Source organism: Saccopteryx bilineata, chromosome 4, assembly GCF_036850765.1.
Source record: "Saccopteryx bilineata isolate mSacBil1 chromosome 4, mSacBil1_pri_phased_curated, whole genome shotgun sequence".
In the NCBI taxonomy this organism is placed as follows: Eukaryota; Metazoa; Chordata; class Mammalia; order Chiroptera; family Emballonuridae; genus Saccopteryx; species Saccopteryx bilineata.
The window spans coordinates 39,022,699-39,035,511 of NC_089493.1; the positions used below are offsets into that span (position 1 = coordinate 39,022,699).

Consider the following 12,813-nt stretch of genomic DNA (forward strand, 5'->3'; position numbering starts at 1 on the left):
CTCAGACCTCCCGATGAGAGCCCAGCCATGGCTGGTACCTTAAAGCCTCGCAGACTCCAGTCTGCTAGAATCCCTGTCCAGACTCCTGGTCCCGAGCTGTGAGTGACCAAGATGTGTTGTTAAAAGCCTCTAGGCATACTGACCTGTGGTGGCGTAATGGGATAAAGCGTCGACCTGGAACGCTGAGGTCTCCTGTTAGATACCCTGGGTTTGCCTGGTCAAGGCACATATGGGAGTTGATGCTTCCTGCTCCTCCCCTTTCTCTCTCTCTCTCTCTCTCTCTCTCTCTCTCTCTCCTCTCTGAAAATTGAATAAATAAAATCTTTTAAAAAATGAATTAAAAAAAAAAGCCTCTAGGCATAAAAGAATCACCCAATGAGTGCATAAATAAGGGGACAACAAAAAGATGTTTTTCTTCCTCTCTCTAAAATCAATTAAAAAAAGTTTCAACCTCTGTGTTGGCAGTAATTTGTCATGTAGCAATAGATAACAAGGACAAGGAGAATACTAAGAAAAATAACACATTATAACTATAATTATGATTGTAATTATCATCACTAAATCTAACAATTGATTTTATGCTAATGGACCATTTAGGACAGACATTATAATGCCCTTCTAAAAGCCTGAGGTTGGTATGGGCTGAGCGGTTGTCTGCTGACTCCTCCCTGTGGAGAGGCAGGGTAGGGCTGGTTAAAGGCAGCTGAGCTGCTGGGGTCTCGGCAAACCTGAGATTGACAGAACCAATGTGTATCAGCCAAAATTAGATCGGCAGATAGGAGTTCGAGCATGAGCCAGGAAGCAAGAGAAGCAGTGACTATCCAGATGAGCAGCAGGAGCGCCGCCCGGGACAGGACTGTGAGACTCGCAAAGGCTACTGTCAGAACCCGGGTGGCCAAGGTCAGGACCATCAGACACCAGGCAGAGGAAGTCATTATGTATGGACATGGTAGAAGATGAAGCCTTTTTAAGGCTCAATCAATAATGAGACAGCCAGCAATTTCGTTAGGTTTATCAATACCATTAGGCTTTGAGAAGACTTCAGAGCCGGGGAGGTGTCAAACCCTGGGGAGGCACCTGAAGCAACACCTACTCGGAGCTGTAGCCACATCAGTCCTGCCCGAGAGAGGAGCAGGCTGCAAAGCCCAGACATCAAGGACAGCAAATCAGCAGCGAGAATCCCAGAATCCCCCTGATCTTCCCGGAAAGACATGGCTGTGGTCGCCCTTCTGAGAAACCCACCACTGAAATCCCCCTAAGTCATCACAGTTGTATGTGGGCACACACCCCACAGGCTCACACGCTCACTTGTGTGAAAAAATAAGCACTGGGAAAGAGCACATCATGATTAATGCTTCTATTTAAAACCTGAGCTCGGCGCCTTTGGGTGCTGCCACCGAGATTCTCCTCCCTAGAGTCTGACATTGCCAAACAGGTCATTTGGTCCTAATTTTATTATTATTTTTTCACAGAGAAGAAGGGAATCAGTGACGGCGGACCCCAATTTCTGAAAGTCAGATTGCTCTTGTAACATGAGCCACATACTATGGGAAGGATCTTCTAGGGGTGGGGAGACCTACAGGTGGTATACATGTCTACCATGTATACCACCTCACACTGGAACTCAGACTGGAATAAGCCAAAGCCGCTAGCACGTTGGTTTACCCAGGGTTATCCAGCCAGTGAGTGGCAGGGCCAGAGTTCAGACTCAGGCGCTGCTGAAACCCAGACTGTGCTTTCTTCCACCATCCCCACTCTTTTGAAATTTCTGTTGAGTTAAGTCGATTGAAAACGGAACTGTGGTTGGTAATAGATCATGTTTCAAGGGGTACATACATATACTACTATATAAGTCAGGGGGATTTTTACGTAGGGTGGGGAAAAATATTTTTATGTCTCTTAACCTTTGCTCCATCATAAATCAAACTATAAAATGTGATTTATTGCTTTCCTAAAATTAGAACTCTCAAGAATATTGTACGCCAGCAATAAGAAAATCTATTGTAAAGGGATGCTATCTACACATAAATTTAAACTGCCTACATCTGATGTGCGTCATCCCTTAATGGAAGAATGAGGCTGCACGTAAGAATTTTATTTGCAATATGTGTTTCAGATACTTCCTTAATTGATTATAAAGAACTGTCAATAAGTTTTACCATCATTTTTACATACAGATAATCATCGTTAAATGGCACAATGGGTATCTTCTTATCAACCCATAATGCTAAATAATAATAGTTAATTATTACATGATAGTCTAGTGGCCTAAGAGAACAAATGTCATCCAAATGTACCATACCCAGGAGGAGATATATTCTTCCCAGGAGATCTGGCCCAGTTCTATCAGAAAACAGTCTGCTGACTCAAAAAAAAAAAAAAGCTTCATAGGGCTCAGCCAATCACAGACCCCAGCCGCCCTGAAATGCAAACATATGGAATTCTACTCAGATAGGATGAAATTAGTCATTCTGACTGACTACTGTCTCCATACTCACATTTAGGTTCTCTTCAAGAACTTAATCCTTGGTTTAAAACAGGAGGGGGAGTTTGAAAAACAAAACAAGAAAAAACTTCTCAAATCCTTTAATCACCCAGGCTTAGTCAGCTTTGCAAACTAAAAACCCAAGTATGTCAAATCAATGCATTTCTCGGAACTCTGGTTGCTATTCTACAACACAAACAACAAAAAAAGGAAAAGAGAAAACAAACAATAAAGAAAAAGAGATGGCTACAATAACACGATGTCTTGCATTTGCTTTCAGAATACTTCCTCCTCCCAAAATGGGAGAAAGATGCTATAAGATTGGCAAAATTCTGTCAAACCAGGGTTACCTGAATACACGAGGGTTTGTTACATTATTCTCTCTTCTCTTGTATGTATATGAAATTGTCTGCAATAAACAGCTTTGTTAATGTTATTAATCAGAGTTATCAAACCAGAATTAGGACTCTTCCAACATTATTTCTTTCAAAGAGTAAATTCAATAGTATGAGACCACAATGGCTAGAATTACAGCTTGGCGTCCAAGTGCTGTCATTTTTTTTTTAATTTACAAGAGTTGCAAGAATAATACAAAGAACTCCTAGATTCACCAAATGGTAAAGTGTGTCACATTTTCTTTCCCTCTTTCTTCTATAACACACATACGTATATAAAAGCATACATATGTACATACATTTTCCCCTAAACCATTTGAGATTTAGTTATAGACATCATGTCTTCTTTCCCCTAAATTCTTCAGTTTCCCCTGAGAAGATATTCCCCTCCAAACTACAATAAAAATATCACATTTAGGGAATTTGACATTGATACAGGGAAATTACCCAACAGCTAATCCATATTCAAATTTCATCAATTATCATAATATTGTTATTTGCAGCATTTACCCCTGGTTTAGGCTGTGATTCAAAATCATGCTTTGCATTTAGTTGTCTCTTTAGTCTCCTGGAACACTCCCTTGCCGTCTTTCATGACACTGACTTTCATGCAGTGTCTCTCAGTTTGGGTTTGTCTGGTATTTCCTCCTAATTAGAACCAGGTTATACATTTTGGGCACAAGTGGCACTGTGTCCTTCTCAGTGTTTCATATCAGGAAGCACCGGATGTCAGCTAGTCCCATTGCTAGTGATGCTAACTTTGCCTTGTTGAGGTAGTGTACCCCAGGATTCTCCACTGTAAAATTGTCATTTCCCTCTTTGCAATTAATAAATAATCTGTGGGGAACTTCTCCAAGCATGTAAATAAATATTCTGATCTTTAAGTTTTCACACAATAGGGTAGTATCCATGGGTGGTTCTTGCTTGAATCAATTATCACTACCTCGTTGCAAAGTAGTCATTTTCTAACTTAGCCTGTCTATATTTTTTAGGTGGCATTATTTGTATGCTTTTTAATGATTATAATTGGAAATCATTTTGTTGAAGACTTTGAGTGCACTTTCAATCAAAGTCAAGCAATTTTCTTTTAAACCCTAAACATCCTAAGTCCTGAACATCTCAACTAATTGGCACAGGTTCATAACCTTGACTGCTTAGGGCTTAAATTTGATTCTCCCATGCCCTGCTCTCCCTTCCCTCTATCCTTCAGCGATAAGCACAGAGTGGATATCCCTGATGGGGTAGGTGGGACGGGGAGAAAGGAAACTGAAGGTCGCCAGCCAGTAAATAGAAGGGAGGGAAAGGCCACCGGTGGAGGTTTCCTGTGGACTGGCAACAATCAGCTGTGGAGGGACCAGGTGAAATGACATCAGATCAACCAGTAACCCAGCAGCATCTAGATGGGGACCAGACATTTCCCTTATGACATCATTTCTTCATCAACAACAACCCCCAAAACCCACACACCCAAAAATGGCATGCAATTTTCCAGGCAGAATACACAGTTACCTGCTTCCAAACTTGCCTGACTGTTCCTGACAAACTGCTCTTCCCAACAGACTACAGTGAGTTCAACTAGAAAGACTTATAAGGAGAAGTATCAATAATGCAACGAATGGCATAAATGGAAAAAAGACAGAAAAAATACTTCATTGTGATCTAGAAATATAGAATGATCTGGAATACCTGTCACTGAGAAAGACAAAAAGCATAGTTCAAGTACCACCACCTTATATACTGAACTGGCTATTCATGCAAACAAGGTTTTTTTCCTATTCGTCTCTTATCTTTTTGCTCTTATAATCCCTCCCAGTTTTTTCCACCATTTAAAGATCTTATAAGCCCTGAGTTATCCAAATAAAAATATGTATAACTCAAGGGGAATTTAGTTTAAGGATTTCAAAGTTCCATTTCACGATAACTCACAGAAAACCAAGTTGAAGAACTCAGATTCCCCTTCCTCCCTGGAACCTTCCCTAGACAGCATGCTGTTCAGACATAAGGACATCTTCTTTTCTTCATTCAATTCCTTTTTGTGAACATGATAAGTGCCCAGGCAAATATTTTTAAATATCTTTGTATTTTATATACATTTACATACCACATTTATAAAGAACATCCCTTTGGATTCCTTCCAGAGATGACTGGAGTAGAGAATTCAGATTTTGCCTGGCTTTAGAACCAATTTTTCTCTCAGGGGAAATTTCTTAGGTAGAAAACCGGAGAAAGCCATCAGCTACAGTCCAAGGCAATACTGTGCCCAGGTTTGATAGAGCTTAACGAGGACATGTACTCGCTGCATGGTGACAGGATAGGACTGCCAAAGAAGTGATCGTCACTGTGATCCTGCCTGCCTCTCCCCTGTCATTCCCTCACCTACAGTAGAGGTAAGACAGACAGGGAGCGCAGTAGCTTCATGGGCACCTGGAACTTTGTTAGAAGTGAAAATTCTCAGGCTATAGCCCAGACTTACTGAATCAGACACTCCAAGGATGGGGGGGGGGGGGGACTGGCTAATCAGTTTTTTTAAAACCCTCCGAGAGATTGTGATACACATTGAATTCTGAGACTTACTAGATTTAAGAAAACAAAAACAAAAAACTAAATCTGGCATAATTTTTAAGCTCTTGGAGTAGTTCTAGTATGCAGCCAGGCTGAGAACCAGAGCTAACCCAAGAGCTCTATGTGGGGGAGGAGCCCTGGGCTCCACGGTTGCAGGGTCACCTCTCTGCTGAGGACTGTGGGACTCTAAAATGCAGACATTGTCAAGATTTGGGGAGGAGTTTTCAAGCCCCTGGCTGAGATTATGCCCTTTCTCTTCATTTCCATAGGAGGGACACATAGTAAGCCTCTCACAGTATTTCTGAATAAGAGCAAAAATGAACTAATTATCCCATACACTCTGGAAACCCTTCAGAGTTCCAGCCCCATTCCAGCTGAGAAGGAGCATAATCAAGATTGAGCCTAAAAATCAACTCAAGAGCTAAACCGGTTGAATATCATCATAATTCTTTTCCATGAACAACACCAATGGGATAAAGTTTGATTCTTCAGTGGAGTTGAATATACTATGTAAGGAAGTGGGAGAAACAATTACTCAAATAAATTTGTACAGAGCATGGACAATTCTTTCCTAGGAAAGTAAATGTATCATCTTTACCCAAAATATAAGAAAATGAATAATAGGATACTGTCCCACTGCAATAGGCCTATAGCTTTGACTTTGTTTTTCTTAAGAAATACAGGAATCGGCCAAATCTAATTATCTTCCTATTTGTTGAGTCTTACTTTGCTAATAAAAGCTTAAATCCATTATTTCTTTTCCTAGACAAAAAAAAAAAAAAGTTAAACCAGTCTACACTTTTATTTTTCTGACAGAGACAGAGAGAGAGATAGAGAAAGGGACATATAATGACAGACAGGAAGAGGGAGAGATGAGAAGCATCAATTCTTTGTTGCGACACCTTAGTTGTTCATTGATTGCTTTCTCATATGTGCCTAGACTGGGGGGGCTACAGCTGAGTGAGTGACCCCTTGTTCAAGCCAGCGACCTTGGGGTCATGTCCATGATCCCATGCTCAAGGCTGAGACCCAGCACTCAAGCTGGTGAGCCCATGCTCAAGCTGGAGACCTCAAAGTTTCTAACCTGAGTCCTCCAGATCCCAATCCGACATTCTATCCACTGCACTACTGCCTGGTCAGGCCAGACTGCACTTTTTATAAATGAGCAGAGGAGAAAAGAATCTTAATCCAGATTAACTGATTTTATTATAAACATTTTATCTACAGTTACTTAATTTAAAAAGGGGAAGTGGTGATGGAGGGAGACTTAACTTGAAGTGTGGAACACACAATACCATATACAGATGATGTGTTGTAGAATTGTAAACCTGAAACCTATATAATTTTATAAACCAATGTCACCCCAATAAGTTCAATAAAGAAATTTTTTAAAGGGGGAGAACATGTCAGTATCTCTACACATATCAAATGGTGGCAAAGAGGGAGGGTGAGGGGAACCACCTTAGTGAAAGCCAACTATGTGCCCATCACTGTGCAAGGGATATGACAGCTTTGTCCTGACTTCAGAGACAAAGAGCCCTAGAATACCTTCCAAGGTCCCACTACTAGTGAATTTCAGAGGTTTAAAGTACAGGTCTGTTTGGCTACAAAAAACCCTGCTCTTTGCACCATACCAAAGCTGTGTTGTTGGCTGGGATAATAGATGGTTTGAAAGAAAAACAATAAATTATCGCAGAAATGTTTACCTCCATCTTTGTCCCTTCTCATTTCTCAAAAATGCCCTCCAAAGGGTATCGCTAGCCAGTACACCATTCATTCATTCAGTGAGTCTCTAATATACGCCGGCTGTGCACTACGGGCTTTGAACACAGCGCCTTCTGTTAGGTATGCAGCAGGTGTGACTGCTGGTTTTACTCTGATCTCCCTGCGAGGCTCTACTAAAACATTTAATACATGTACAATATAATAATATCTAGCTTCTCATACGTCTAACTTAACCAGTTTTCATAGACGTGACTCCATTTCCAAAAGCAGTGAGCCAATAAAGCACTGGTGCCAAGATGCCCAAAGCAGGCCAACCCAGTGCCTTCCAACACTTCCATTCAGTAGTTTTACCAGGACATGTCCGCGTGCTAATCACATTCGCTGTCCTCAGTGACCAGATGCGGTCTCTGGCCAGCCCTCCACTGCCCTCTAGGAACGTGGCCCGAGTGGGGCCACAAGGCAGCTCAGCAAGCAGTTCATGTCCCCTTATCCCCAGAAGGCAAGTCCACAAATCCAACCCAGAACTCCAGGCGAACCTTGAACTCCCAGTGCTAAGGGCTAGCGGTGCCTTGGTGGCGGGCTCCCCAAAAGCTGGCTCTGGTCCTGGGGGCACTGTCCCCGAAGGGCTGCAATGGCAGGCCCCTGGACCCCACCGCATCGCAGCGTCCCCTCTACCTCCGCGCGGCGCACGCCTTTCTACCACATCCCTCCCGAGCCGGCTGCCAGAGCCACCTGCGCCTCTGAAGTCCTGCCTGGTAGGGAAGGATGACGGGCAGAGGAGCAAGGGCTCGTCCGGGCGCGAGGGAGACCCCGGCCGCTGGTCCCGCGAGCCCGGCATAAAGACAGGCGTCGCAAAGAGGAGAACTTCGCAGCCCTGGGCCCCGCGGCCTCCCACCCGGGGCCTCAACGGCCCGAGCGCACTTACTGTCAGTCGCCATGGTCCAGCTAGGTGCTGCGGGCGGCCGCCGGCGGCTGGGGGACCCTGCGCGGAGCCCAGACAGGCGCGCGCTGCTCGCCAGGCCCCACGCTCGGGGGCCGCGCCGCGCACAGCCCCTCCCGCCGCGCGCCCCCGCCGCGCCGCCCGCAGCCCGCGCTGCCTCCCATTGCGCCCCGCGGGTCCAGAGAGCCCAGCCCAGCGCCCCGGTCAGAGCCCGCTGAGCTCCTGGCGCCCGGCCGCTGACCTACCCTAACCCGGCTCTCCGCCCCCGCCCCCCTTCCCTAAGGACAATAAATGCAGCAACTTGGAAACACGCTCTCGGCCACGCCAGGACCACTTCTCCGAGCTACCTTTCCCATTATATTCATTCCCCGCTACATTCTAGTTTTCCTGTCACCTCCACTCTCCCTGCCTCGAGCTTCCTACCTGTGGTTTGGGACGCCACAGTCAGTGCTCAATCCCAGCTGTCAGGAACAAAACGTGGAAACGAGTTGAGTCCAAGGCAACCTGAGCCAGGTGCCGCATATTAATCCTCCAGTGCAGGAACTCGGAGGAAACCCGCCCAACACACCATGCCGGCAGGTTCCAGTCATGCTACCATCTGTTTTTGTCTCCAGTGGGAAAATAGCGTCTGGCACACAGTAGGCTATCAGTAAGTATCTGCTGGGTGGCTATGTGACTGGGGGCCTGCATGAGCACATGAATGACCCGCCAGCTAATTGATTGGATGCCAACCGGATGAGCCTCTAATTGGCATATGACCAGCGGCCAAACCACAGCCCTGCCAGCTGACTAGGCGTGTGCGCTGGAGTCAGTAGATCACCCTGAATGAATGAGCCAAACCCTTTTGGGCCTCACAGGCCATTTGTGTTTCAAGGGTGCTCTGAACTGAAATTGTTTGTGCAAGTTGAATACAGCACATCTTCTTGAAGTCCAGAAACCGATTTCTGATGGATTCCTGGTATGTCAGGGGCAGTGATAGATGAGATCCCCAGATCCCTTATGTAAAGAATCAATGGCTAACACCTGTGCCTTGAATCAAATGGCAGGGTATTTACTTCTTACAGATACAATGGTACACTCGGGATGTACATTCAACCCAGTCAATGGGGGTCAGCACTGTCCAAGCAGCTCCCATTTGGCTGGGCAGACACAGGAAACAACCAGAGCACAACACGGGCATCCTTTCTGATGAGGTCACAGAGCACAGGTAAGGGAGCCGTGGGTACTCTGTGTGGACTGCACATCCAGAGCTAGCACATCTGGAGTGGGACCACCAGGCATTGGGTTGTTATTGTGTTATTATTGTTCGTTTTTCATCTTGGTGTGTTCAGCACAGGTGATTCTGAAGCACACCCCCCCCCTTTTTTTTTACAGAGACAGAGAGATAGATAGGGACAGACAGACAGGAACAGAGAGAGATGAGAAGCATCAATCATCAGTTTTTCGTTGTGGCACTTTAGTTGTTCATTGATTGCTTTCTCATATGTGCCTTTACCAGGGGCTACAGCAGACCGAATGACCCCTTGCTTGAGCCAGCAACCTTGGGCTCAAGCTAGTGAGCTTTTTACTCAAACCAGATGAGCCCGCACTCAAGCTGGCAACCTCGGGGTCTCGAGCCTGGGTCCTCCGCATCCCAATCCGTCGCTCTATCCATTGCGCGCCACCGCCTGGTCAGTCTGAAGCACCCTCTTCTTAATAATCACAGAGATCTGGCCCATTTGTCTTTCAAAACAGCCCTCTGTGGGGAGCCCCAAAGCCAAAAGATTTGAAATGGGTTAGACAGGAAATGAAAAAAAAAAAAAAGAATTAAAAATGAGCCTGGAGCTTTGAACCTATTCAAAGCTCAGAAGTCAAAAGGTTAAGCTGATTGGAGGAGAAAGATGGTGAGTTGTGACTAGACTCACTGGAAGAGTCAGCAGAACATTTTTTAGGCACTTTATTATTAACCGAAGCTGCTTTTCTAAGTCAGAAAGAGGAAAAATGATAAATCAAAGTAAAAGTTCAATAAATGTATTCTAAATCAGTGGTCCCCAACCTTTTTTGGGCGACGGACTGGTTTAATGTCAGAAAATATTTTCATGGACCGGCCTTTAGGGTGGGATAGATAAAGGTATCACGTGACCGAGACAAGCGTCAAGAGTGAGTCTTAGCCGGATGTAACAGAGGGAATCTGGTCATTTTTTAAAAATAAAACATCGTTCAGACTTAAATATAAATAAAATGGAAATAATGTAAGTTATTTATTCTTTCTCTGTGGACCAGTACCAAATGGCCCATGGACCGGTATCAGTCCGCGAGCTGGGGGTTAGGGACCACTGTTCTAAATGACTGACCCGTTAGATAGCAGGTTGATTAGCCTGGAGCCAGAGGTCAGATGAGAAGGGATTAAGGAGTAAGTAGCTTTTAAAGAGGTGAAGGCCCCAAGGCCTTCTCAAAAAGTTTGGCAGGAAAGGGAATGAAAGGGAACAGAGAGCTTCAAGGGAGAACAAGCTTGAGGTAAGACTAGGATTTTTGTCTGTTTTTTGTTTGTTTTTAAGATAGAGCATTATTCAGCAGGAAAGATGTATTTGTGTCCACATATTTAAGTACATAAAAGGAAGAAAATTTCACTTTTCTATAACTAAATTAACTGTAAGACTCAAGCCTCCTTCCTACCTGATATTAGGAAGCCTGATTTTAGTCAGTTCAGGGTAACTTCCATCCATTCGGGTTTTCCTCAGGTAATTCAGTTTTTCTTCCTCACTTTTCCTTGGGGTTGCATTTATTTTGGAGGAAATAGTGCATAGCATCAGGGATGTGAAGAGTTCTCTGGCCTTCGGGCACTGTGTCCACCCTGGGGTGGGCCTCTTCGGTCTGGACTTCCAAGCTCATCACACCTGTTCATTGGTGAACGGCCCCCAGTCATCAGGCTGTCAGCGCGCATCCACAGCTCTGTCCTCTCACCCACACCCGATGCTTCTCCAAGTCTTACTTTTTTTCTTTGACTTTCCTATGGGGAAATAGGGCTATTTGCTCATGTCATTCTCAGGAAATCTGTGAGGTCGCAGGCCTTTTCTAACTGGCCACACAACCATTTCTTTCCTACCGTCCCCTTACCATGGTGGCTAAGGGGAACTGCATACTAGGCCAACAAACAAGATGTTTAATACAATTATGAGGCAACAGTTCTCTTACGTTTCAATTTCTCCAACCTATCTGGAAAGTCTATCACCGCCCCCTTCCCCACACCCAGTTCTTGGCTATGGGACTTTTCTCTAAGAAAGTGAGTGGACGGAGTGGGTATGGGATGTTTTCATAATTGCAGCACGGTGGCCTACAGTACAGTAAGAACTTATTATCTCATATAACAAGGACCACAAAAGTGGGCGGTCCATAGTGGTTTAGCATCTCTCGTACGTCTGTGAGCACTCAGACTCTTCCCATCTTCCTATTCTGCAATTTGTCAGCCAATCCCGTCACGACCACAATGAGATAGATTGCTACAGTGCAAAACCTCGTATCCTCACGTGATATTCCAAAGTTAGGGGAGGGGGTCGACCTTCCCTGTCTCTCTTCTTTTTTTTTTTTTTTTGCATTTTTCTGAAGCTGGAAACAGGGAGAGACAGTCAGACAGACTCCCGCATGCGCCCGACCGGGATCCACCCGGCACGCCCACCAGGGGCGACGCTCTGCCCACCAGGGGGCGATGCTCTGCCCATCCTGGGCGTCGCCATGTTGCGACCCTCCTGGGTGTCGCCATGTTGCGACCAGAGCCACTCTAGCGCCTGGGGCAGGGGCCAAGGAGCCATCCCCAGCGCCCGGGCCATCTTTGCTCCAATGGAGCCTTGGCTGCGGGAGGGGAAGAGAGAGACAGAGAGGAAGGCGCAGCGGAGGGGTGGAGAAGCAAATGGGCGCCCTTCCCACGTGCCCTGGCCGGGAATCGAACCCGGGTCCTCCGCACGCTAGGCCGACGCTCTACCGCTGAGCCAACCGGCCAGGGCCCTGTCTCTCTTCTTATTAACGAAGACAGCCTTTGTAAAAGCTCTCAGAAGCCTCCTCCATCAATTCTAGCTGCAATGAAGGCTGGGAGAGCACATGTCTGTTCTTTTCAGCTTCTGTGACAAGAGGTGGGTTCTGTCAGCAAGGAAGCAGGGCGCAGGGAAGAGCTGTTGGGCTCACCGTCAGTGTCTGCCGCTATCTTCTCATGAGGGAACCTGACCTCATTGCTCTCTCTTCCTGACGACCCTTCCTCTCTCCCTGGCCCAGGAAATCTATCTCCAAAAGGGATGAAAAACTGACTCTTAAAAGAGACGGCATCCTTGCAAATCTTTGTATCTTTTACCTGGACCTTCACTTTTAAAATTCAAAAGCCAAGATTTCGGCTCCTATCATTCTGCACACAACCTAAGGCTATAGATGCCAGGGTCTAGTTAGAGACAGGGAGACCTACAGAGTAAATGAAATTACATAACAGGAACGAAAATTACATAAGGCATTCATTATCAAGCTAGGATGCCAGTCGTTCCAAAGGGAGGAGGAGGAGCCATTGGAGGGGGAAGACCTACAGTATAAAGAGAGGCAGGAATGGGCATCGGAGGGAGTGGTGGCATCACCAGCATAAACAGTTTCACCTTAGAGAGAAAAACCCATTTTCAGTCTCAGAAACTTCTGTTGAGACAAAAAAAAATAAGGATGCAAAAGGACTTTGTGGTGGGAAGAGGGAGGTT

The 12,813-nt window shown here is 45.5% G+C and overlaps 1 protein-coding gene across 1 annotated transcript in view; it reads right to left on the reverse strand.

The window, feature by feature from the left end:
- Positions 1 to 8,173, reverse strand: part of SYT16 (synaptotagmin 16) — a 229,995-nt gene extending 221,822 nt beyond the window's left edge. The window contains exon 1 of the mRNA XM_066276542.1: positions 8,093 to 8,173. The gene's annotated coding sequence lies outside the window, so the exon portion shown is untranslated. The remainder of the gene's footprint in view (positions 1 to 8,092) is intronic.
- Between the last annotated feature and the right edge of the window lie 4,640 nt (positions 8,174 to 12,813).